This window comes from Heterocephalus glaber, unplaced genomic scaffold, assembly GCF_053883595.1.
Source record: "Heterocephalus glaber isolate CG9 unplaced genomic scaffold, H.glaber_assembly_v1.0 deba00001553, whole genome shotgun sequence".
NCBI classification, from domain to species: Eukaryota; Metazoa; Chordata; class Mammalia; order Rodentia; family Bathyergidae; genus Heterocephalus; species Heterocephalus glaber.
The window spans coordinates 30,181,011-30,208,667 of NW_028258344.1; the positions used below are offsets into that span (position 1 = coordinate 30,181,011).

The window sequence follows — 27,657 nt, forward strand, 5'->3', positions numbered from 1 at the left end:
CCTCTAGGTTTCCAGTTGCTGTATCACAGAGGTCAGCCTCAGGAAAAGTAAGAAGTGCTGTCATGTTTCTAAAGACAATCCAATGCACACTGACTTCCACAGCTTTTAATTCCTTTGTTTTCACCAATAATTTTTTTCAATTTAAAGCCATGAAGGGTTTTATTAATTTGTTAGCCTGATGATTTTGGCATGAAACTTATCTATGCATAATATGATTCTGATTTTTTAAAGAAGTATAATGTGAGGAATTATTCATGAGAATATCCTAAAGGAGTGAATATGGTAGATGGGCTATTGAAAAATTCTTCAAATAAAAAAAAATGGTATAGCTATATTCTGGCAAAAACCTACCTCAAGGAGATATTTCTGCTTGAGAGTGTTTTATTTTTTGAAAGAAAAGTGTGAGGAATGCAAATCACTTGTAAAATGATTCCATTTACTTTGGGGAGAGACTATAGAACTTTGGATCAGAGCATTGAAATAACTTACTAGTATACCTTACAGGTATATGATTTTTCTTTGCTTGTACCAATGATGGTTACCTAAACATGACATATACCTCAAAAATCTTTACAGCAACAAATAAAGAACTGCTGATACTTGAGAGAAAATAAAGAACTGCTGATATTTGAGGGAGAATAATAGTGTTTTCCTGTCATTGATCATTACATATATTTGCAAATATTTATAAATTTACTTATTTCAGTGCTATCAACATATCAACATTAAACATGATTTTATTTCCCAGAGAAAATATCATTTCCTAATGGATTTAGGGAATCACAAAAAAGATGATAGAAATATTTTATGAACAATAGTTATCTGTAAGAGGAACACTATGCTTCCACTCTTATTCTTTTAGGAAAAATTGTACATGTGTAGTTAAAATGGAAGACAACTTATTGTGTTGTACATCATCTTTGCTTGCTTGTAATTGTCGGTAACAGATGACAGAGATAATATCTGAAAACACTGCAAAAGAAGTCTAGGTAGGAGTCAGAGCAGAGAAAGTGGGAGGGAGACAGGTTGACAAATTAGTGTCCAGAGAGTGAAGGGAGGGGAGTGAAAAGAGGGGGAACTAAAACATTAGTGAGGGATTTGGCTTGCATTCTCTAATGCCTTTTGAGAGACACAAAGACTGAGATTTTGCTTTGCTAGTTAATACTATTATTTGCCTATTTGAGTTGTACTTTTTTTTTTTAATATAATACTGTTCCTAGATTGAACCACCTTGGTGATGGTTGAAATATTGGCAGAAGTTGTTTCTATGAGAGTAAGAGAATTTCTGTTTGTATCCACTCTGCTGTCCAAGTGCTAAACACCCCAACAGGGGAGCTGCATTTGGGGAAATATGTACTTATGCAATGAATAAATCTTCTTTGTGGCATGAGACATCAGAGGCTGCTCATCTCGTGTTCATATAGCTGGAAAGTCTACTGTGGGCTTTAGATTTGTATCATGGATAGAGGAAACTTAATAGTACCCTATACATTTGTAATTAATCAAACTAATTAATTGCCAGTATTTTTCATCTGACGGCTGAGACTTCAGGAGATTGATTTCTATAGATATCAAGCTACTTGATAGCTCAAGAAAACTTAGCTCTTCATTTTGTGTTTTTGACTTTGTTTATGAATAACCCACGAATTGGATGTCACGGATGGGAATTCATTTGTCTTGGCCCTATGGACCATGAACTCTTAGGTATTTTTCTGTGGCCTCAAAATTCAGATTTTAGTACAATATTTACTGAATATTTATATTGTATCAAGAATTATATATAGTTCTGGGATTACAAGTGAGGGAGGAAAACAGCCAAAGGTCCCAGTCTTTGTGAAGCTTTCAGTGAAGAGGGAGAAATAGATGTTTAACAAGAGAAAAAATAAAACAAAACAAAAACTAAATAAAATAATCACAGGCTCTAATACAGATGCTACTTGATTTGTGATCAGATCACATCTTAATAAATCCATTGTAAGTTGGAAATATGGTAAGTAAAAAATACATTTAATGCACCTAACCTACTGAACATCCTAGCTTAGCAACACACTGCACTGTAGAGTATTGGTTGTTTTCCATCACGATAGTGTGGCTGCATGGGAGCTGTGGCTTACTGCCATTGAGGAGAGTGATGACCGAGTATTGTCTGCATAATACTAGCCTGGGAAAAGATCAAGATTCAAAATTCAAAGTGCGATTTCTACTGAATGTGTATGGTTTTGGCAACATCATAAAGTCAAAAAATTATAAGTTGACATGTCATAAGTTAAGGTGTATCTATGTAGTATAGGCAATAATAAGGGGATTAGATATAACAGGAGAAGTCCCCAAAAGTAAAAGCAAACCTCTCTGGAAAGATAAAGTTCCACAGTGTGGAAGATTGATTTGAGGGAAAAGTTAGTTGAAAACATTCAGGTAGAGGAGCTGTCAGTACTAATTTCCAGAGGTTGAGGAGTGAAAACTCAAATTCTCATATTTGCCAAGTGGCAAAGATCTACCTTTTTTTTTTTTTTTTTTGTGGTACTGAAAATTGAACCTAGGATCTTCTCGATGTGCTACACCCCTGCCCTTTTTATTTTGAAACAGGGTCTTGGTAAATTGCCCAGTCTGGGGTCAAATTTGTGATCCTCCTGCCTCAGTCTTCCAGAGTGCTGGAATTATAGGTGTGTGCACCAAGCCTGGCCTAGATTTATTTTTCTTATTCTGTACCTTTTTCCTTCATTTTATAACTTTGGGAAAATTTATTTAACCTTTCTAAACCTCAGTTCCCCATCTATAATTTTTAAGGTTTGTCATAGAAATTAAATGAGGCAATGAAACACAGTCTCTGTCATCTATAATATATTTGGTACATGATCACTCATCATCATTATCAGTATTTAAAAAATAATATAAACTAAAAAGGATAACATGCTTTCCAGAATTTTGTTCATGCCTTTCTGGTTTTCTTCCAGCTCTGGCTGCAATGGAATTGATGTTCTAACTGCTTAACTAGGAAAACATCTGGGCATAAACACTGTACATATTGCCACTACCATCTCCCTACTCACACATGCTACTATATTTACTGAAATAATTTTAGAAATGACTGTTTGAGAGGGAAACACTTTTATCTCAATCTTGCTGCATAATTCATATGTCATAAAGGAACAAATTTCCACTCTACCAGTGGACTGGGAAATGGGATTTAAAATGTACAACCATAGATATAGAAAACTTAACAGTGCCTTTTAAATTTATTATTAATTAATTAAGGTAATTAATTGCTGATATTTTTAATCTGATTGTTCAGATTCCAGTAACTAAACTGGAAGACAGACTTTGTGGTTGGCATGCTGATCTGAATATTTTTATAAATTTCAAAAACAACTCCCCATTCAAATCAGCTTCATTGGAGTGTGCAGTTAGATAAGCTGGAGGTTTTCAACTGTAAAGCATGGGTTTCTTCTAATTCATTTTGCTCATGAGACCCAATATGGAACTCTCACTTCTTTACTATTAAGAAGTGCTTTACAAGAAAAATAAATTGTACCAAGATTATGTTAAAAATGCACATGCAGTTCCTGCCTTACCTATTTTTCTTTTAATTTATCTACACTTTACTTTAATAAAATAATTCATGATTCTCCTACAGATAGCTACTACTAAGAAACACCATATGGAGCAAATCTATTTAAAAGAGAGTTTTCCCAAGAAGAGGTAAGAGTTACCAAATGACTGTTATAAGCAGTAATTGCATATAATATTGACTTTTTCATCAGACCAAAGCTTCAGTCAATTTTCTTTCGATAAAAGTAAATTCCTCAATGTTATGATTTATAAATTGGAATTATAAGAGTGTACCTATCTTGTGGAATTATTATGCTAGTTAAATGCATTTGAAATGATGGCATTTAGGAAATAAAAACCATCATGAGAGTCATGGAGAGAAACTATGGAAGTAAAGAATATATCTTATATTTTAGTACCCTTAATGGAGATATTTCTGGTTTTTTTTGCATTGGAACCTACCAGTCCTGCTCGTATCCACTCTTTCTCTTCTACAGTAATTTATCACTATTTGTCTTTTTATTTTTTTTAAATTAATTTTATTGGTACTATTTGTCTTACTGAGACCTTGCACTAACCTGCTGGGCCTCACAATCACCATGCCCCCCATAATGTAGTCATCTGCCATTAATATAAGTGGATATTATTATCATAACAAGTAAGAGGTTTGCTAAGATAGAATAAAATAGTGTTAATATTGAGCTGCTGAGAATAACTATGACTTGTGAGAATGATTGCTACAGCAAGAATAAGTTAAATATATTATGCTCATATGGAAGTGTGGGGTTTAGAACGAATGTCTTTCTGTATAAATCTACTTGTACAAAAATCTTCTGTAAAAACCCAGATGTAAAACAAGTGGAGATTATTATTATTTTTTTATTCTTAAGTTCTTCTATTGGTACATTTTAGGTATACAATACATTTACATTTATCATTGGGTGCTTGTACCTGTACATGATATATCTTAGTTCTTATATTTTCCCCATTACCTGTGCGTCCTTCACTCCCTCCACCCTTCCTTAGTCACATAGACTTCATTTCCATTATTTTTTCTTTTCTCATAGTTTTTCCTTTCCCTTCTTTCCTTTCCCCTTACCCTCCCACCACTCCTACCCTTTTGGACCTTTCTTCCTATTTCAAATTATCAGTTACTCATTTTAATCACTTTAACCCTTATTTACACTTTCAGTTTCTTATACTAGAGAAACTATTCGGTATTTATACATGTGTGTCTTATTTATTTCACTTAAGAGTATGGCCTCGATATGCATCCATTTAGCCATAAATTACTCTAGTTTCTTGTTCTTTATGGCTGAGTAGTACTCCATTTTATAAAAAACCCACATCTTCTTTATCCAGTTTCCAGTTGATGGGCACTTGGGCTGTTTCCAAGCTTTAGCTATTATACACTGTGCCACTATACACATGGGTGCACATATATTGCTGTGGTATGATTCTTTTAATTCTTCTGGGAAGATACCCAGCGGGGAATAGCTGGGTCAAATGAGACCTGTAGTCCTAGCTCTTTGAGGTATCTCCATACTGATTTCCACAGTGATTGCACCAGCCTGCACTCCTACCAGCAATGGAGAAGGGTTCCTGTCTCCATACACCCTGCCAGAATGTTTTATTGGTTGATTTCTTGATAGCAGCCATTCTTTGTGGGGTGAGGTGGAATCGAAGTGTTGTTTTTATCTGCATCTCTTGAATGACCAGTGATGTTGAACATTTTTTCATATATTTATTTGCTGCTTTTACTTCTTTGTCTGAGAAATGTCTGTTCATTTCAGATGGTCATATTTGAATTGGGTCTTTCAATTTGGGGGATCTGATATTTTTTCAGTTCTTTATGTATTCTAGATAGTAGTCCTTTGTCTGAGGTACAGCTGCTAAAATTTTTTTTCCCACATTGTAGATTGTCTCTGTTGGTGGTTTCTTTTGCAATGCAGAAGATTTTTAATAAGACACGATCCCAGTTGTTGATTCTTTCTGCTAGTTCCCATGCTACTGAGGTTTTGTTCATGAAGTCTTTTCCTATGCCAACGTCTTCAAGAGTTCTACCCAACTTATCTTCAAGCAAGTTTAGTGTTTCTGTCTTAATATTTAGATCTTTAATCCACTTTGATCTTAGTTTAGTGCATGTTGATAGGTATGGGTCTAGTTTTAATCCTTGGCAGGTTGAAATCCAGTTTTCCCAACACCATTTATTAAAGAGGCTATCTTTCCTCCAATGATGGTGGTTGGCTCCTTTGTCAAAGATGAGGTGGCTGAGTATGTCTGAAGGTTTTTTTTGCATCTTCTAATCTATTCTACTGATCCTCAGCCTGGACTTTTGCCAGTACCATGCTGTGGGTTTTTTTTTTTTTTTTTAAATCACAGTAGCTTTGTAGTATAGTTTCAAGTTGGGGATTGTGATACCCCCAGCCATGTCTCTGTTGCTTAGAATTGCTTTTGCTATTCTAGGTCTCTTCTGATTCCAAATGAATTTTTGGATTGTTTTCTCTAGCTCTGTGAAGTATAATGTTGGAATTTCAATAGGCATTGCATTAAAGCTATATAGCAGTTTTGAAAGTATGGCCATTTTCCCTATATTGGTTCTTCCTACCTATGAGCAAGGGATGTCTTTCCATTTTCTTATATCCTCTTCGATCTCTTTTTTTCAGAGTGCTGTAGTTTTCAGTGTAGAGGTCTTTTGCTTCCTTTGTTAGACTGATTCCAAGATATTTCATTTTTTTGAATTCTATTGTAAAAGGAGTTGCTTCCCTAATTTCTCTCTCAGTGAGTCTGTTATTTGTGTATAAGAAGGCTATTGTTTTATGAGTGTTCACCTTGTATCCAGCTACTCTACTGAATCTGTCAATTAAGTCTAGAAGTCTTTTGGCTGAGTTTTTTGGGTCTTCTATTTAAAGTATCATATCGTCAGCAAATAATGACAGTTTCACCTCTCCCTTTCCGATCTTTATTCCTTTGATTTCTTTCTCTTTTCTAATTGCTGTGGCTAATGTCTCCAGAACGATATTGAACAGGAGTGGTAATAGTGGACATCCTTGTCTTGTTTCTGATTTTAGCATGAAAGTTTTCAGTTTTTGACCATTTAGTATGATGTTGGCTGTTGGTTTTTCATAGATAGCCTTAATCAGGTTGAGATAAAGACCATCTATTCCAATTTTCTATAGGGTTTTTATTGTGAATGGGTGTTGGCTTTTGTCGAATGCTTTTTCTGCATCTATTGAGATAATCATGTGGTTTTTGTCCTTGACTCTGTTAATATAGTGTATTACATTTTTAAATTTGTGAATGTTGAACCATTCTTGCATCCCTGTGATAAATCCTACTTGATCAGGATGTATGATCTTCTTGATGACCCTCTGTATTCTGTTTGCCAGTATCTTGTTGAGGATTTTTACATCTATGTTCATTAGGGAGATTGACCTGTAGTTCTCTTTTTGGGTTGTGTCTTTCCCTGGTTTTGGGATCAAAGTAACACTTGCTTCCAGGAATGAATTTGGAAGCCTTGTTTCCCTTTCAATTTCCTTGATGAGTTTAAAGAGTAATGGTGATAGTTCTTCTTTAAATGTCTTGTAGAATTCAGCAGTGAAGCCATCAGGACCTGAGCTTTTTTTTGTTGGTAAATTTTTTATTACATTTTGAATTTCACTCATTGTAATTGGAGTGTTTAGATTTTCTATATCTTCTTCATTTAACTTTGGCAATTTGTATATATCTAGGAATCTGTCCATTTCTTCTGTGTTTTCCATTTTATTAGAGTACAGGTTCTCAAAGTAGGTATTGATGATCCTCTGTATTTCTGTTGGATCTGTTGTAACTTCACCTTTTTCATTCCTAATTGCATGGATTTGAGCCTTTTCTTTCCTTTTTTTAAGGTTGGCTAAAGGTTTATTGATTTTATTTATTCTTTCAACCAACTCTTTGATTCATTGATTTTTTGTGTCATTGTCTTAGTCTCCATTGCATTGATTTCTGCTCTGATCTTTATAATTTCCTCTCTTGTATGAGCTTTGGGTTTGTTCTGCTCTTCTTTTTCTAGGACCTTGAGGTTCTGCATTAGGTTATTTATTTGAGTTCTCTCTGTTTTCCTGATATGGGCATTCACTGCTATGAATTTCCCGCATAGAACTGCTTTCATTGTGTTCCATTGATTCCTGTATGTTGTATTGGCATTATCATTTACTTGTAGAAACTGTTTAATTTCTTCTTTAATTTCCTCTGTGACCCATTGGTTGTTCAGGAGGGTATTATTCAGTTTCCATGTGTTTGTGGGGGTTTTGTGGTTGTTTATGTTATTGATCAAGTGGAGATTATTTTTAAGGAAAGCATTTATAGTAAGGGCATGTCCTCTCAGAGGTTTTTGAGTATTGTTTGGGTGCCACAGCTCTTCAATCAGATATAATCAGAGAAGGTAACTTGGAATCCAAGGGGAGTTAGAATAACATAGTTTGAAGAGAACAGACTTTGTGATGGGAAAGATTTGTGTGAATTCCCTTTGTCACCATTACTAGTACTATGACTGTGGGGGAATTACCTCTGAGTGTCAGCTCTTTCCTAAAATTCTTTTCCTAAAAATTTCTACTTACCCTCTCATAAGAAATATTTCAAGTCTTGTATGTACTATATAGTACATGAAAATTTTCAAATATGTTGCCTGGAAAAGAGGGGATTCAATAAACTATAATTATTATCATATCAACAGCTGTGTTGTAAAGAAAAACCAATTAAAATTTAACATTTTCCTTGACATGGGGATATTAAAACATTGATATAGATTTATATTTTTAAAATTGTTAAACAAAGAAAATATTTTTTATGACATAAATCATTTCTGCATGTGAGAAGGAATATATGTAATCTCTCGATTATGAATGAAAATGGTGAAAATGGAATTTGATGATAGGAGCATACTATTTTAATTGCAACTGGAACTCTTTTTACTTTCTCTTTCTAAAATACCTAGCCATTTCAAAAATCTACCAATCTGGATAACTGAAAGCAGGAAGGAGTAGGGGTAATTATTCTTTTCCCCAGTTCTGGGGCTATGTGTGGATTTATGTGTCTCTATGATTTTCCCAATGATTCTCCACTCTTTGCTGAATTCTGGATATTTATAGTTTAAACTCCATGGAACACATGTTTGAGCTCTTTTGATCTTAGGTTTTATTTGGTTTAGCCAATTGTCTCCCATGGTAGGAAATGGAAGTCAGGGAAGAGAGTAGGGTTGAACTATTGATTTCTTCCCCAATCATCTGGTTGTAGGGACTCTGTATGGGCTGTGGCTGTGTTCCTTTACTTAGACACAGTTCCCATTGGTCTCATTCCTGCAGTAATGGATATCACTAAGTTCTAATACCATGAATTCTCATTTTGTTCCTTCAGTACTTAGTATGGTTAATGGCTTTCTTCTGTTGCTGGTCCCTGGGTTCCTTTAACCCTGGGTTTCTTTAACTTCACATTGTTCAAAAGTCCTTTTCTTTGACAAGTATTTATCGTCTTTCAATATGTCTTCTGTCTCCTCTCAGTACCCTGATTGACACAGTGTTTATATGTGTTGCAAATACTGAAGAGAAAAAGGATAATTAACTTGTCTGTAAGCCAGTCAAAGTTTGTGGCTTTTACTTCTACCAATTGTCATATTGAAGAGGAGCTCAGTGAAGTAATAAGAAGGGGAAGAAAGAGAGAGAGAGAGAGAGAGAGAGAGAGAGAGAGAGAGAGAGAGAGAGAGAGAGAGAGAGAGAGAACATTGAAGAAATAGGGAAGAAAGAACTATCCTAAATTCTAATTAAATTTTAAAACCTCAATATGTTAGTTGTTATGGTTTAGATCTAAAATGGTCTTCAAAAGTTTCATCGATGTGGAAGATGATTGGATCATGGGGTCACCATATTTATCAGTGGATTCATCCATTGATGACTTCAATTACTAAATGTACTGTTAGGAGGTCGGGCCTGGGCTGGAGGTGGGTCACTTTTTTTTTTTTCAGTCTTGGGGAGGAGTTTGGGAGAACAGAGATTGCCAGAATTGGAGTACATCAGAATTTGGTAAGCTAACAGTCACACTACTTATCCCTTTCATGATTTCATAGATTTTGATCATACTTTCCTTGGATTTTGTTTGTCCAAATTGACAGTTTACATTTTTAAAACATAAAGTATATAGAGTAAATTATTTTATTTACATGAAGATTTTATTCATCCTGCACTTTATTCAATGTGACGCTGTAGTTATACTACAGTTATTCAATGTAACACTGTAGTTAACCCTAGACAGGTATTTTAGGGACAATTGTCTATGCTCGGAGTCAGGTGGGGGAGAGCTTCTGTTCCTTTAGATGACTACTAGTCTTCCTTCAAAGTTATATTTTTTTCAGATAAGGCCCTCCAGGGAAACTTATGAGAAAAGAGTCAAGGTTGCTCAGTCATTCTGACTTACTCTTTTTATGGGACTTACAGAAAATTTCACTTATTTTAAAACTAAACTCTCTACCCAGAAGCATTCTGCATGACTACCTTTTGAACATACAATGTATGAAAGAGCATGACCTCAAACTGACCATGTGTAGGGATGTGCCTCTTCTGCATGTGGTAGTGAGTCTTTCCTGTATGAATATAACTTTCTCCCCCAAAAGCACTTTACTTTCTTCGTTTGGGATGATACTTGTTTTGGGAATTAGTCCAGCGCAGTCCTTATGAAGCAGGACTTACCAAAAAAGGAAAAAAAAGTTTCACCAGCCTAAGCAATTCCTCTTTAGTTTTCTCCGTTCCTCTGGCTGTTATTCTTTGTTGTATTACACATGAAATTTGTAACTTTGTCCCTGTAAGTAGTTTTCTAATCTCCTGTTCTCATAATATCCTGTTTTTTGTAAGAACCTGTTTCTTTTCACCTGATGAAGGCAATCAAAATGTACTGAATTGCAAAATGTCACTGTTTGATTAAATCCTTTTGTTCAGCTCCTTTAAACTTGCCCCACCTACAAATTTTTTGCCTTTAGGTAAGCCAAACCCCTTCCACAAAATGTATAATACTAGAGCCCTTCCTTTGTGCAGGGCTCAGCCTTTGCATAGGAATCAGCTGAGCTGGTATGCATTTAAAAAAATAAATTCTGTTTCACCTGTTGGTCTCTCTGGTATCTTAAAATTCTGCAACACTTATATGCCACAGATAATAATATTTACTTTAGCATTTTGTTGCTTAGTTGTTCATAGCAGTCTTACATTCAGAAAGGTTAAACCCATTGTTTTCAATTTTAGTTATGTAGTGCTATGTAGAGATTGTGTTTTTGTCTGAGCATTTTTGGAAGTTGAGATTTCTGCTTTGTTGGTTTCTTCTGTTTGGAAATATTGATATTATTATATATGAATACGTGAGATATTTTCATCATATATTAATTGAATAGTTTATTGTGTATAGTTTTAAGATATTAAAAACTTCTGTAATGTAATTACATATATTTTATATTATAATCTATCAAAAGAAAAATTTTAAACCCCTAAATATATTATTTACGTAAGTGGTATATATTTTCTTTTTTTTTTGTATTAAATTCCTTTATTGGTACATTGTAGGTATACAACACAATTACATTTCTCATTGGGAATTGTACCTTTACATAATGCATCTTGGTTCTTATTTATTCCCCATTCCTAGCCCTCCCTTCACCCCCTCCACCATTCCCTATTTACAAAGACTTTATTTCCATTTTTTCCATTTCTCATCATTTTTCCTTTCCCTTCTTTCCTTTCCCCTGCCCCTCCCACTACCCCTACCCCTTTGGACCTTTTCTTCCTATTTTACATTATCGATTATTCATTCTAATCATTGGTATGTTTTAGGTATACAATATAATGAGATTCATCATTGGAAATTTGGACCTTTACATAGTCTCTCTTGGTTCTTATTTTTCACCCTTGCCTAGTGCTCCCTTCAACCCTTCCAGTCCTCCCTATTTACAAAGATTTTGTTTCTATTTTTCCTCTTTCTCGTACTAATCCCATTCCCTTCTATCCTTTCCCCTAGCCCTCCCACTTCCTTCCCCTTTGCCCCTTTTCTTCCTATTTCACATTACCTAATATACATTTAGTCCTTATTTATACTTTCAGTTTCTCACACCAGAGAAACTATTTGGTGTGTGTGTGTATATATATATATATATATATATATATATATATATATATATATATTTATTTATTTATATATTTGCAATCTTATCTCCTATGTCTGAAATTCTGTCCTCACATTGGCTCATTCTGCTGTGTAAACTTTCAATGGAGTTTTATTCTCCTGGAAATCTGTTTGCATCTGTTTTATGGATTCCATTTGTTTCCTGTGTTGGGATTCCATCATGTTCCTCAGATCCTCTATTTTTTTATCTGTATTCTCTCTGGATTTATTATTCATGTCTTGCACTATGGGCACATTCTCTGCTGTTGTCTGAGAAATTGTTTCTGATTTCATTTTTTCCAGATCCTGTTTTGTTGCCAGTTCAGGGAGTCCAGGTGGTTGAGTATCAGATTGTTCCACCTTGTTTCTGTTTGGGGTTGCTTTAGTTGATCTGGATGTCTGGTTTTGAGACTTGTCTACGTGTCTTCTTGTCAATAGAGGGGTGTGCGTCTGATTTGTGCCCATGCGGCTCACCTCCTCAGCTCTGTTGGGGAGGGCTCTTCTCTTCAGTGCTGGGGGTGGTGGAAGGTTTATTAATGTTTAGGAAGTTACTCTGTTGTTAGTGTTGAAGTTTTTGTTATTGTTAGTTAAGGTAAAGTTGATGCATTTAGTAAATATTTCACGTATGTCCATTTGGTTTTTCTTAGTGTTTATATTAAAATTATAGATATCTTTTCTATGTTTAGAGTGATACACTATTAGTTTTATTAGTATGCTAATATCCCATTTATCTTGGATGATATTATTGTTACTGATTCATTGCTATTTCCTGGGTTACATAGTTAGTAGTATTAATGGGTTATCTCTGTAGAACACTATTTAGATTACCTTTGTGTCATTAACAATACAGTAATACATAGCTTTACAAACATTTTTGCAAACAACATGGTTCTCAAACAAAAGTGTTTGACAAAATTTTATCCACATTGGGTGACAAACAGAAATGCATCCATCATCCCCAAAATCTTAAAACAAATAACTTTCTGAACTGAGGTACCACTGTACTGCCATCCATTTCCAGAGAACTGGTTGCTGGGTCAATTATACTGCTTAAGCCCCTCTACTATTAACTGATGTGGTCAGATCTTTGGGCAGAGTCATAGAAGTATAGATAGTCATGCCCAGGATGCACTACTGAAAAGCAAACATTAACTACTGAGATCTTTGTACTAGCAAGAATGTTTTTTCAATATAAGAACACATAAACCTCAGCACAAATCAAAACAAATGAAATACACACACACACACACACGCGCACACACACACACACACACAGAAAATGGAGAATACAAGGAAACAAAATACTTCTCAGAACTCCTAAGTCCCTCAAAACCAATCCATAGAGCATCAAGGTGCAGGAAAGAAAAAGCCACACATCTGAATTGTTTTAAAGGATAACAGTGGAGATTAAAAATCCGATGAATAAGGTCCTCAGTGAGCTCACAGAAGATATACTTAAACAGATAATAAATGTAATAAACAAATAATCAATGAGCATACAGAAGACACTAGTAAAAAATCAGTTGAGTTAAACAAAATTATATTGTTATGGCTCGTATCTTAGATGGCTCCCCAAGCCCTCATGTACTCATACATGGTACTTTGGGCAGTGGCTGGATGATAGGTGTGTAATAGTAGATTATTGCACTGATTGGTTTAGCATAATTCTGGGTGTGGGTGATGGACTTACTGAAGATGGAAAGCCCCACTCTAGGTATGGGTGGCAGCATCCAGTGGGTTTGTGGCCTGGATGGAATAAAAGGAAAAGCAGCAGGAAGCCTGAGGCCTCTTGTGTGCCACACAATGAACTGTTTTTCTTTTGTGAAACATCTTCTGCCACCCTCTGTCATGCTTCCCTGCCTTGGAGCCAGCTGATTGTGGACTGAAACCTCTACAAACTGTGAGCTAAAATAATCCTTTCTTCCTTTAGTGTGTGGGTATCAAGTATTTTGTCTCAGACATGAAAAAGTAACTGATATAAAAAACATGAATTCCAATTTAGCAAAGAATTACAGTCCATGAAAAGTTTCCAAACAGAAATCCATGAGATTAAAAATTCTATGGAAAGTATGGAAAGTTGTAGCAGAAACAACCAATATGAGGACACAGTGCCAGAATCAGAAGATAAGGCTGAAATTATTCAGAGATACTTTAAAGAAATAACATGAGAACATGAAAAATAGATAGCTGCTGGATGACACAAAAGAGGCTAATATTAATTGGAATAAGTGAAAAATCAGAAGACAACATGAAGGGCATAAAAAACTTGTTTACAAAAATAATAGTAGAAAACTTAACAAGCATAGGAAAAGAATTAAACCTACAGATACGCAAGGCATATTGAATGACAAATAGCCATGATCAAAAGATAATCTGTCCATGACACATCATAGTCAAAATCCCAGAAGTCCAACATAGGGACAGAAACTTCAAAGCTGTTAGTCAATCACTTGAAAAGGTAAATTGATTAGAATTACAGCAGACTTCTCAACCCAAACTAGTAAGACCATGAGATCTTGGAGTGAAGTAATTCAAATCCTAAAAGAAAACAACTTCTAAACCGGAGTAATATATCTTACAAAACTATCTTCCAAAATTGATGGAGAAAGTAGGTATTTTCATGAAAATTAGAACCTCAAGAAATTCATGATCACTGGAAGGAAGCTCCCCCACCACCATCTCACGCTCCTAGGGCAGAGAAGCTGAGCAGGTCCCAGAATCTGGAAGGAAGCTCCCCTGCCGCCATCACATGCTCCTAGGGCAGAGAAGGTGAACTGCGCGGAGGCCAGAAGCACCCGTCTCACCATGGAAATGAGAAGACATGTAAACAAGCCTCAAAAACAGACTTCTGGATCACCTCCAGCAACCCCAAAGGGAAATGAGATGGAACAATCTGATACTTACGCACCTGGACTCTCTGAACTGGCAATAAAAGAGGATCTGGGAAAAATAAAATCAGAAATAATTACTCAGTTAACAGCAAAGATTTTGCTCATGGTGCAAGACATGAATAATAAATCTAGAGAGGACACAGATAAAAAAATAGAGGATCTGAGGAACATGATGGAATCCCAACATAGGAAACAAATGGAATCCATAGAACAGATGCAAACAGTTTTCCAGGAGATTAAAAACTCCATTGAAAGTCAGCACAGCAGAATGAACCAATGTGAGGATAGATTTTCACATATAGAAGATAAGATTGCAATTAGTGAGGAGGAAAAGAAAAATTGCTTTAAAATTGTAAGGGAACATGAGAAATCAATCCAGCAGCTGCTAGATGATGCAAAGAAGAATAACATAAGACTGATTGGAGTCAATGAAGAAACAGGAGAGAATGCAGATGACATAAAAAAACTGTTCACAGAAGTGATGACAGAAAACTTCCCAAGGAGGGGAAAAGAACTTGACATACAGATAAGTGAGGCATATAGGACTCCAGCTAGCCTTGATAAAAAAAAACAAACTACACATAGGCAAATAATAGTTAGGATTCCAGAACTCCAACAAAAGAATAAAATTCTACAAGCAATGAGAGAAAAGAAACAAATCACATACAAAGGAGAGCCCATCAGAATCACAGCAGACTTCTCAATGCATACCCTCAAGGCAAGAAGAGCTTGGAGTGATGTATTTCAAGCCCTAAAGGAAAACAGCCTCCAACCCAGATTGATGTACTCTGCAAAACTATCTTTCAAAATTGATGGAGAAATAAGATACTTTCATGATAAAGAGCACCTCAGGAACTTCATGAATACCAAATTAGTACTCCAAAAAATTTTAGACAATATCCTAGGAAAAGACAATGCGGTTCACAACCCCAGGAAACCCAGCAGAATGAATCCATTGGGTGTGACAAATTAAACGCAAAGGGGGAGAGTCCAACAAAAAGAAAAAGTCATGACAAGGCTTTTAAAACTTTTAACTTCATCTCCCTAATGAGTGTATAATTCAATCTTATTATTGTACTGATTAGTATTTTTCTGATTCTAGAGTTGCACACCATTCCTTGTGCTATATTGGCTATTTATCATCTTCTTATGTCTACTTTTTAATTGGGTTGTCTATTAATGAGCTGTAAGAGTTGTTTATATATTCTGGTCATAGGTTATATGCATTGTAAATATGGTCTGTTTAAGGACTACTTTTCACTTTAATGATGTCATTTAAAGTTCTAAATTTTGATGGAATCTCATTTATCAATTTTTTTTTATACATCATGTTTTTTGTATCCTAGGTAGTTCTTGCCTACCCTAAATTCAAAAACATTTTCCCTTATAATTTCTTCTTAAAGGTTTACAGTTTTAGGCTTTCTTATTTAGGTTCATAGATCCCTTCAAGTTACTTTCATGTATGCAATAAAGGGTTGAGGTTAATTTTTTATATACAGATACCAGGTGTTCTAGTGCTGTTTGCTGCAAACACTATCTCTTCCTCGGCTCTTGAATTGAGTTCATATTCTATAAAATGCTAATATTAAATAATCTTTCAAAACTCAGTGGACCCTATATGTGTGGTTCTATTTCTAGATTCTCTGTTTTATTCCAATGATCTATATGTCTTTCCTTACACCAACACTGCCTTGATTACTGTAGCTTTAGAAGAAGTCTTAAAATTAGGTACTAAACGTCTTCCAACACTGTTTTTGTTTTTGTTTTTGTTTTTGCTTTTAACTTTTCTAGGTCTTTTGTCCTCCTACATAACTTTTAAATTTCAATATCCAATTCTTCCTTTATAGCAAGTATACACAGACCTGAATTTTTATATATACCTTGTGTTTTCTAATCCTGCTAAATTCAAGTACAAGTTCTAGGGGCTCCTAGAGATTTCTTAGTATTTTCTCTGTAGATGATCATTTCATCTACATATAAAGATTTTGCTTCTGCCGTGCCAATCCTATCCTAGTTGTGTCATTTTATTGCCAGACTATTTTGGTTGGGCCTAGGTTTCAAAGTTTAATGGACAGATAAAGAGTAAACATATCTGCCCTTGTTCCCCACCTTAGGGAGAAAGCATTGTATCTTCTCCATTCATATAAGGCATTCTCGCTGGAAGTATGGAGTACATGTCTTTAATCTGTTTTGAAGGTTCTGTTCTACTTCTAGTCTCCTGATAGCTTTTACCATGAACAGCTGTAGAATTTAGTCCAATACTTTTTCTCCCACTACTGACAGGATCATATGGCTTTTTCCTTTCCTCTGTTAAAATGATGACTTTTGGGGGTGGCTCTTCCAATGCTGAACCAACACTGCCATCCCTATAACAAAACCACTTTCTATATCCTGCCAGATCTGACTTCTAATAGTTTGTTTTGTTAAACAAATTTCTATCTATGTTCATACTTTTTTCTTCTATTATCTTTATCCAGTTTTAGGATTAGCACAATGTTGAGTTCCTAAAATGAGGGGGGAAGTGTTCCTTCTTTTTTCTGCTTTAAATGTTTGATATAATTTATCAGTTAAAATGTATATGAGCCTGCTGTTGTCATATAGGTAGGTTTTCAAGCTAGAAATATACTTTCTTTAATAGGTGCTATTCAAATTTTATATTTCCTCCAGAGTTAGTTTCATTAATTTGTCTTCCAAGGTACTTCTGTGAAGTTGTCAAATTTATTTCAAAACAGATTTTTGTAATATGCTTTCTATATCTTTTTAAATTCTGTAAAATCTGTGGTAATGTCTCCTAGATCTTAATATTGTAATTTAAAAAATGTATAATGGAGATTGTGTAATAGGAAGAAAGTTCTAAAGGAGCAGGGGAAATGGGAGGTGTGGGCAAAGAAAAAAAGGGAAAAGAAAAAATATGAGAAGAGGAAAAAAATGGAAACAAGGTCTTTGCAAATAGGGAAGGGTGGAGGGTGTGAAGGGAGGGCAGGGGAAGGGGAAAAAAATAAGAACCAAGATACTCATGTTATGGTACAAGATCCCAATGATGAATGTAACTGCATTTTATACCTAAAATATACCAATAAACTTCATGGGGGAAAAAAAAGGCAAAAAAAATAAGAAATTCATGATCACCAAATCAGCACTCCAGAAATTTCTCAAGGATATGCTAGAAAAAGACAATGAAGCCAACCGTGCCAAAATGTCAAATATAAGAAACATACCAGGCAGGGTGAACAGTTAAGCAGAAGAGAGAAAAAAGGAAATTAATAACAGGAAAATAATGTAATGGCAGGAATAAATCTATGCCTTTCAGTAATAACTTTCAACATGAATGATCTCAATTCCCCAATCAAAAGACACAGATTGGCTGAATTAATTAGAAATAAAATGGAACAATTGGCTATGTACAAGAAACATATTTAATCCAAAAGGAAATTCACAGAATAAAAGCCAAAGCATGGAAAACAGTATTCCATGCAACAGGAACCCTGAAGAAAAGTAGGAGTAGCTATTCTAATTTTGCAGATTTCAAGCCAATATTCATCAGAAGAAGTAATGAATGGCACTACATATTGGTTATGGGAAGAATTCAACAGGAATAGATAACAATTATAAACATATGCACAAAACACCAAGCACCAACACCATAAAACAAATATTACTGTAGATAAAAAAATCAGACAAACACTAATACAGTTATAAATGTGAACCTCAATACCCCACTCTCACCAATAGATAGTGAATTAAACAAAAACAAAAAATAAACAAACAACAAAAAAACCCCAGAGAAAACCAGAAAGAAATATCAGCGTCAAACCAAACTTTTGAACAAATGGTTAGTATGTATAGAGTGTTGAACCTAACAACAGAAAACATATTCTTCTCAGCACCCAAGGGACTTTCCCCCATATCACATGCTAGCCCATAAAGCATGCTTAAGTATATGAAAAATATGGAAAATTATCCCATGCATATTATCAGATCACAGTACAATGAAACTAGAAGTCAATGGTAAAATAAACCGTAGAATTTCCACATAAATACATGGACATTAATACTCTCTTGAATAATGAATGCATCACAGAAGAAATCAAGGAAGATCTTAGACAATTCCTAGAACCAAATGATAATGCCAGTAGAACATAGCAGAATCTATGGGACACAATGAAAGTAGCCCTACGAGGGGATTTTATAACTGTGAGTGCCCACATTAGAAAAGCAGAATGAGCTCAAGTAAGTGACCTTATGATGCACATGAAGTGCCTAGAAAAACAAGAAGAATCTAAATAGAAAGCTAGTACAAGGAAGGAAATTATAAAAATCAGAGCAAAAATTAATGAAATTGAGACTAAAAAAATGAATGAATCAAAGAGCTGGTTCTTTGAAAGAATAAACAAAATAGATAAACCTTTAGTCAATCTTACCAAAAAAGAAAGAAAGAAAGAAAGAAAGAAATACCCAAGTCAGCACAATTAGAAATGTAAAAGGTGAAATCACAAAGGACTGAATCCAGATGATTATTAATAGTTACTTTAATAACCTGTACTCTAATAAATTGGAGAATCCCAAAGAGATGGGTAGTTTCCCAGATACACATGAATTATTAAAACTGAACCAAGAAGACATAAAAACCCTGAGCAGTCCACTAATAGGCAATAAAATTGAAGCAGTAATAAAAAAAATACTCACTAAGAAAACTCAGATACTGATGGATTACCATTGCATATTTCTACAAAAACTTTAGGGAAGATCTAAGGCCAAACTCTTTAATAAAATCATAAGGGAAGAAGTACACCCAAAGTCATTTCTGTAAGTTAACATCACTCTGATTCCAAAACCAGAAAAAGAAAAAGATAGGTCAGTCTGTTTAATGAACAGAGACACAAAAATTCTCAACAAGATACAGTGGTACCTTGCTTCATGAATTGATTTCGTTCCATACTTCTAGGCAAGATGGCTGCAATCATGTTTATGCAGGGAAGACAGTCACAGTTGTGTTCATCACCCAATATGGAGTTCAGTAATGGTAGCAGAATTTTGCTGAATTCTTATTTGTGAACAGAATTATTCATGATCAGAAGCAGTCATGCACTGAGGTATTACTGTACTGGCAAACACAATGCAACAAATCATGAAAAAAATCATATATCATGACTAAGTAGGACTCACCCCTGGAGGTGCAGGGATGGTTCAACAATAGAAATCAGAAAGAGTGAGATAGATATTTTGCAATAGAGAAGAGGCCTCAGGGATGAGGGGAAGGGTGAATGAGGGGAGAGGAAGAGAATGAAAAAAACAATTAAGACATAATATTATACATGTACCAACTCCCTACTAGGAATATAAACATTATGCACTCCAAGATTTCTTCTGTTCCCAGCTAAAAAGATATGAAAACCAGGAGCTTAACTCAGAAAGGCCTTGTTGCTTGACGTTTCAACCTACTTTTTCCCACTGAGATACCCACTTTCTATGAATCCATAGATTTAAATCTTTTTACATTTCTGGAAAATTTTGTTAAATCAAATCTTTTACTTTCCTCGGTTTCTTTTTCATCACTATCAATTTTATTTCTTTTGGAATCTAATTTTGACTCCATAATTTATATGACTTTCTCTCTAATCACTTTAATTTGAAAATTTTTTATTTTATTTTGCTTTCTTTTTCCAACCTTGTCATCTATATCCTTCACTATGTTTGTGGCATGTTTGCATTTTTTGCTTGTTTTCCACATGGTTTCCAATTTTATGATGGTATTGCTCCTCCCATCTCTTTTTCTAAGTTCTGTTGTGTTTTATCTTTTTATTTTTATTTTTACTTTTTATTTTTTTTGAGACAGAGTTTTACTGTGTAGTTCAGGCTGGCTTTGAACTCACTATGTAGTTCAGGCTGGCCTTGAACTTGTGGTGATCCCTTTGCCTCAGCCTCCCAGTGCTGAGGCAGATGCCACCATGCCTGGCTACTTTTTTTCAGTTTTCTCTTTATTTCTCCCCAGAGTTTACATCACTGTTTTGAAGTTTTTTTTTTTTTTTGGAGCTATGTATTTATTTATTATTTGCAAAATTCATGGTGATATTTATGGTCACATTTTTAACCTTTTCCTTATTAATATTTTTCTGTTGAGTTCCTCATTTTTCTTGTTCTATCACTCCTTTTATTTTCTTTTGGTATGTTTATAAAGATCTTATAAAAAGCCCTTGCATATTACTTCTCCTTACAGAGGGAAGATCTAACTAGACTGCATATTTTCCAGGGGTTTGTGTAAGGAAAGTGACAAAATACTCTTTCTGGCTGATACAGACTTGTTTTTAACATTGTATGCACGTAAGCGAGGCATTTTATAGTTTCTTTTTTTTTCCTTGCTAGCCATCTAAGATTGGCAGCTAAGGGCTACTCCTTGATTCGGTCTCTTCCCTTCAACCTGTCTCACCAGCAGGCTGCCTCCTGACATGCGGTCTGCCCCTGTAAGTGTGACTCCTCGCTTCTCTTTATTTCTGGCCTCTCTTTAGTGACAAGCCATTTCGGAGACACCCACACCTATTCTTTGTGCTCTGTTTTTGTTAGTTGATAGTTATTTCCTACTTTCAGACATCAGATTCATCTTTCAGGTTTTTCCTCATATTTTAGTAATTGAGAAGGGAAGCTGTCAGTACTGTTTTAAAATTAGAAGTCTCATGTTCATTGTAGACCTTGTAAATTTCCTTAAACTTTTTGCAAATATGGTGCTATGATTAGTCATCTGCAGATATTAATCCATCAATATGTGAATTTAAACTTCTTAATTTAATGTTGGAAAGGTAGAGTAGAGGATACCTCTGTGTATTTTTAAGACAGAAGCAGAAATTACTGATATTAGCAATAGTGTGGTTGCTAATTACATAGATTTTGAGGCCTCACTCCCAGGATTAGAATCTGGGGGCCCTATTTCTCACTGCTTATATACTCTATCTGCCTTAGATTCATCATCTATATGACAAAAATATAGAATTTTATCTAAAGGCTGTTAGAATTAAATTAAATGATACATATAGAGAGTTTATAACTGTGTCTGCACATATGAGATATTTGATAAATGTAGCTGATTGATAAATCACCACAGCCTCTGTCATTTTCATTATTGTATGTTTGCTCCACCATGAATGAGTTTAAATACTAACAAGAACCTCTGTACACTGAACAAACACATGAAACCAGTTAAGAAGATGATGACCAAATTATAAATCTGGTAAATTCTAAATGGTTAACATATTTGAATCTTTGGAAACTATTTCGAGGCCTTTGCAATTTGCACTAAGAAAGATGGAGAGGTCCTATACTTCAGTGTTAGTGTGGTTCTACCTGGTGCTTGTATCTGACAGGCAATGTATCCTCATTGCTTTGCATATATTGTTTTTGTAAAGGCATTGATATGTGTGGAAACTTGAGGTGACAAGTGAGAAGTAAGTAATCAAAAAATAAATTACATGAAAGCGGCTTATTTGGGAGAACTATTTTATAATTGCAACAGAAGCTAAATCGAAAGTTGTCATATTGCATTTTAAAATCTAATTCTTCCTAGCAACTTCACTTCCTTTAAAACAGCTAACTCACAGGAGTAGTGAAAGATGTAATTGAAAGGTAATTAAAATCAAGTCTTAATTTATGCGTTTGAAAAAGTGATGTTGAATACCAATTTGATATAGAATATGTTGAGCATTTAAAGATGCTTCAAAAAGCCAAATGTTTCAAATTTCCCTTTGATTTGATAATGTGGAGGTTGCATCAATCAACAGAGGAACTTTCAGGTAAGGATTGGTAGGAACATTTAAGAAATAAAATGATCAATTGAAAAGCAATGGTGAGATGAACGTCCAAGCAAACACTGGGAATTTTTGAAATGATTTTATTGAACACTCCTTGTGTGGGGAACATCAATGTTATTGTCAGCTTAGTAATCATTACCTACAGAAGAAAATCATGGCTTGATTGGTTGAAATTTGAAAGAACTTTAGAGGCCACCTAGTGCTACCATTCTTACCATATACTAGGAAGGCAGTAATTCAGTCTTTACTTAAATTGCCATCTGGAAAGCAGGCCAGTCTAACTTGAGAGATTTGTAATTGTTATGGAAATTCATTAAAATATGTGTCCCTATTTCTTAAAACCTTGGAACCAATATTTTCCTCCTCTGTCACATTAAGTGTAGTCACTTTTCCACTGCCACACGAGACATTGTGGAGTAGTGAACATAAGCTTTGGTTCACCTAGTTCAGAATTAATATGCTCTCTGTTCTGTTTGGTAGTGATGTGACAGGTTATTAGTTTTTCTTAGTCTCATATGAATATGTGGGTTTCTTTGATTAAAATCTGTTGCCCTTAATATGCCAGTGGTAGAAACATGGCTATTTTTACTCACAGTTATAACTCCAGTGCTAAGCATAGTAATTAGTAAAAGTAGAGTACTTGTGGGATTTCTATCCATGTTAAATGATTAGGTAACCATTAGTTAATGAGTCATTTGATGTCACATGATGGACAACTTGACTTACAACCTGAAGTCTTTATTTAAATATTTCCCATTCCATGCAATCCAGATTCATGAGGAGACAAATTTATTCTGGTCATTTCTCTAACTTGTAACAGCCTTTACTTTCTTGTTACCTTTTCAGATACATTCTATTCTTCAAGACCCAATTCAAACTCCATCATTTTCTTAAGCCTGACTTGAGCATGGTCATCCACAGAGCTTGCTGAACTTTGATAACTCTTGTTTGGGTTCATCCTTCAACTCTTAGTAAACTGACTTGTGCTACGTATTTAATGTCCTCAAGTGTAATTGTTTTTTTTTCCCCCATTAACTTTATTGGTACATTTTAGGTATAAAATACAATTACATTCATCACTGGGATCTTATACCGTTACATAAGTATCTTGGTTCTTATTTTATTTCCCCTTCCCTTGGCCTCCCTTCACACCCTCTGCCCTTCCCTATTTGCAAAGACCTTGTTTCCATTTTTTTCCTTTTCTCATATTTTTTCCTTTCCCTTTTTTCCCTTCCCCTACCCCTCCCAATTCACCTGCTCTTTTAGACCTTTTCTTCCTGTTACACAGTATCAGTTATACATTTTTTAAATTACAATATTAAGATCTAGGAGACATTACCACAGATTTTACAGAATTTAAAAGGGTATAGAAAGCATATTACAAAAATTTGTTTTGAAATAAATTTGACAACTTCTAAGAAGTAACTTGGAAGACAAATTAATGAAACTAACTCTGGAGGAAATATAAAATTTGAATAGCACCGATTAACAGAAGTATATTCCTAGCTTGAAAACCTACCTATGACAACAGCAGGCTCATAGACATTTTAACTGATAAATTATATCAAACATTTAAAGCAGAAAAAAGAAAGAACACTTCCCCCCTCATTTTAGGAACTCAACATTGTGCTAATCCTAAAACTGGATAAAGATAATAGAAGAAAAAAGTATGAACATAGATAGAAATTTGTTTAACAAAACAAACTATTAGAAGTCAGATCTGGCAGGATATAGAAAGTGGTTTTGTTATAGGGATGGCAGTGTTGGCTCAGCATTGGAAGATCCACCCCCAAAAGTCATCATTTCAACAGAGGAAAGGAAAAAGCCATATGATCCTGTCAGTAGTGGGAGAAAAAGTATTGGACTAAATTCTACAGCTGTTCATGGTAAAAGCTATCAGGAGACTAGAAGTAGAACAGAACCTTCAAAACAGATTAAAGACATGTACTCCATACTTCCAGTGAGAATGCCTTATATGAATGGAGAAGATACAATGCTTTCTCCTTAAGGTGGGGAACAAGGGCAGATATACTTACTCTTTATCTGTCCACTAAACTTTGAAACTTAGTCCCCGCCAAAATAGTCTGGCAATAAAATGACACAACTAGGATAGGATTGGCACGGCAGAAGCAAAATCATTATATGTAGATGAAATGATCATCTACAGAGAAAATACTAAGAAATCTCTAGGAGCCCCTAGAACTTGTACTTGAATTTAGCAGGATTAGAAAACACAAGGTATATATAAAAATTCAGGTCTGTGTATACTTGCTATAAAGGAAGAATTGGATATTGAAATTTAAAAGTTATGTAGGAGGACAAAAGACCTAGAAAAGTTAAAAGCAAAAACAAAAACAAAAACAAAAACAGTGTTGGAAGACGTTTAGTACCTAATTTTAAGACTTCTTCTAAAGCTACAGTAATCAAGGCAGTGTTGGTGTAAGGAAAGACATATAGATCATTGGAATAAAACAGAGAATCTAGAAATAGAACCACACATATATGGTCCACTGAGTTTTGAAAGATTATTTAACATTAGCATTTTATAGAATATAAACTCAATTCAAGAGCCGAGGAAGAGATAGTGTTTGCAGCAAATGGCACTAGAACACCTGGTATCCATATATAAAAAATTAACCTCAACCCTTTTTTTCCATACATGAAAATAACTTGAAGGGATCTATGAACCTAAATAAGAAAGCCTAAAAGTATAAAACTTTAAGAAATTATAAGGGAAAATATTTATGTATTCAGGGTAGGCAAGAACTACCTAGGATACAAAAAACATGTTGTATAAAAAAAATTGATAAATGAGATTCCATCAAAATTTAGAACTTTAAATGACATCGTTAAGAAAATGAAAAGTAGTCCTTAAACAGACCATATTTGCAATGCATATAACCTATGACCAGAATATATAAACAACTCTTACAGCTCATTAATAGACAACTCAATTAAAAAGTAGACATAAGAAGATGATAAATAGCCAGTATAGCACAAGGAATGGTGTGCAACTCTAGAATCAGAAAAATACTAATCAGTACAATAAGATTGAATTATACACTCATTAGGGAGATGAAGTTAAAAGTTTTAAAAGCCTTGTCATGACTTTTTCTTTTTGTTGGATTCTCCCCCTTGTGCATTTAATTTGTCATGCCCAGTGGATTCATTCTGCTGGGTTTCCTGGGGTTGTGATCCTCATTGTCTTTTCCTAGGGTATTGTCTAAAATTTTTTGGGGTGCTGGTTTGATATTCATGAAGTTCCTGAGGTGCTCTTTATCATGAAAAGTATCTTATTTCTCCATCAATTTTGAAAGATAGTTTTGCAGGGTACATCAATCTGGGTTGGAGGCTGTTTTCCTTTAGGGTTTGAAATACATCACTCCAAGCTCTTCTTGCCTTGAGGGTTTGTACTGAGAAGTCTGCTGTGATTCTGATGGGCTCTCTTTTGTATGTGATTTGTTTCTTTTCTCTCACTGCTTGTAGAATTTTGTTCTTCTGTTGGAGTTCTGGAATCCTAACTATTATAGGCCTATGTGTAGATTTTTTTTGATTAAGGCTAGTGGGAGCCCTATATGCCTCACTTAACTGTATGTCAAGTTCTTTTCCCCTCCTTGGGAAGTTTTCTGCCATCACTTCTGTGAACAGTTTTTTTTATGTCATCTGCACTCTCTCCTGTTTCTTCATTGACTCCAATCAATCTTATGTTATTCTTCTTTGCATCATCTAGCAGCTGCTGGATTGATTTCTCATGTTCCCTTACAATTTTAAAGCAATTTTTCTTTTCCTCCTCACTAATTGCAATCTTATCTTCTATATATGAGATTCTATCCTCACATTGGTTCATTCTGCTGTGCAGATTTTTGATAGGGTTTTTAATCTCTTGGTAATCTGTTTGTATCTGTTTTATGGATTCCATTTGTTTCCTATGTTGGGATTCCATCATGTTCCTCAGATCCCCTATTTTTTTTAATCTGTGTCCTCTCTGGATTTCTTATTCATGTCTTGCACCATGAGCAAAACCTTTGCTGTTATCTGAGTAATTATTTCTGATTTCATTTTTCCCAGATCCTTTTTTGTTGCCAGTTCAGAGAGTCCAGGTGGTTGAGTATCAGATTGTTCCATCTCATTTCCCTTTGGGGTTGCTGTAGGTGATCTGGAACTCTGTTTTCTGAGGTTTGTTTACATGTCTTCTCATTTCCACAGGGTGGGGGGTGCTTCTGGCGCCCACACAGCTCACCTTCTCTGCCCTAGGATCTTGGGATGGCAGCAGGGGAGCTTTCTTCTGGGTTCTGTGACCAGCTCAGCTTCTCTGCCCTAGCAGCTTGGGATGGTGGTAGGGGAGCTTCCTTCTTGGTGCTGGGACCGACCGGCTGAGCTTCTGTGCCCTAGGAGCCTGGGATGGAGGCTGGGAGCTTTCTTCTGGGTGCTGGCACTGGCTCACCTTCTCTCAAGTGTAATTGTTTTCTTTCATCTTTCAAGGGGGACACTTGGCATTAAGAATCATTTCTATGGTGCTATACTGAATCTAAGTGTTCAGTGCATATTTATAACATTGTTGATTAGTCTTAGACACAGAAAAATCCTAAAGTATCATCTGTGCATTAAAAAGAGTTTAAAGAATTTTCAACTCAATTTGCACTCAAATACATGGAAAGGTTGCAATAGTATCTGTATTCCAGCCTAGAGAGCTTGAACTTTTTGAGTTGAGCTGCTTCCAGTACCTGTGTGAAGACTTGTTTGAATTGCCAGAACCCTTGCTCCTTTGGGTTTAACAATGCTTCCAGGCATTTTAGGAACCGGCCATATGGTAGGAATAGACCAGAACCAAATGAAGTTTATCATGGGCAGCCAATAACTGAGGTTCTGCCTGCAGATAGAGTGACATACTCTCTGACACTGATGGCTGGATCACCTGGTCTAGATCCTCAGGGCACCGGTGTTGGGGGTTTAAGTGACTGAATTTTATGCAGGTTACAGCTATGGACTGAGTGATTGAAATAGGTTGACTGTTTCTTGCTTCACCAGTTAGAATCTTCCCTGGTATTGACCATTATTCTTTGTTTGAGCATTTTTTTTCCCCTGGAATGAGTTCTGTGATTTACAGAGCTCCATTTGGTAAATCTTGATATTTGCTCCTTTACTATTCAGATTATATTCCCTACTTCCTGTTAATGATTCTATTCTCCTTATTCCTTATCAATTCAATGTTTCCAAATTTTTGTTTTGCCCCCAGCAGAAGC

At 35.1% G+C, this 27,657-nt stretch overlaps 1 long non-coding RNA gene across 1 annotated transcript in view; it reads left to right on the plus strand.

Annotated features, from left to right (window-relative positions):
* Positions 1 to 27,657, plus strand: part of LOC110348540 (uncharacterized) — a 188,845-nt gene that overhangs the window by 155,356 nt on the left and 5,832 nt on the right. Inside the window, exon 11 of the long non-coding RNA XR_015442764.1 lies at positions 3,635 to 3,699. This is a non-coding gene — a long non-coding RNA (uncharacterized LOC110348540). The remainder of the gene's footprint in view (positions 1 to 3,634; positions 3,700 to 27,657) is intronic.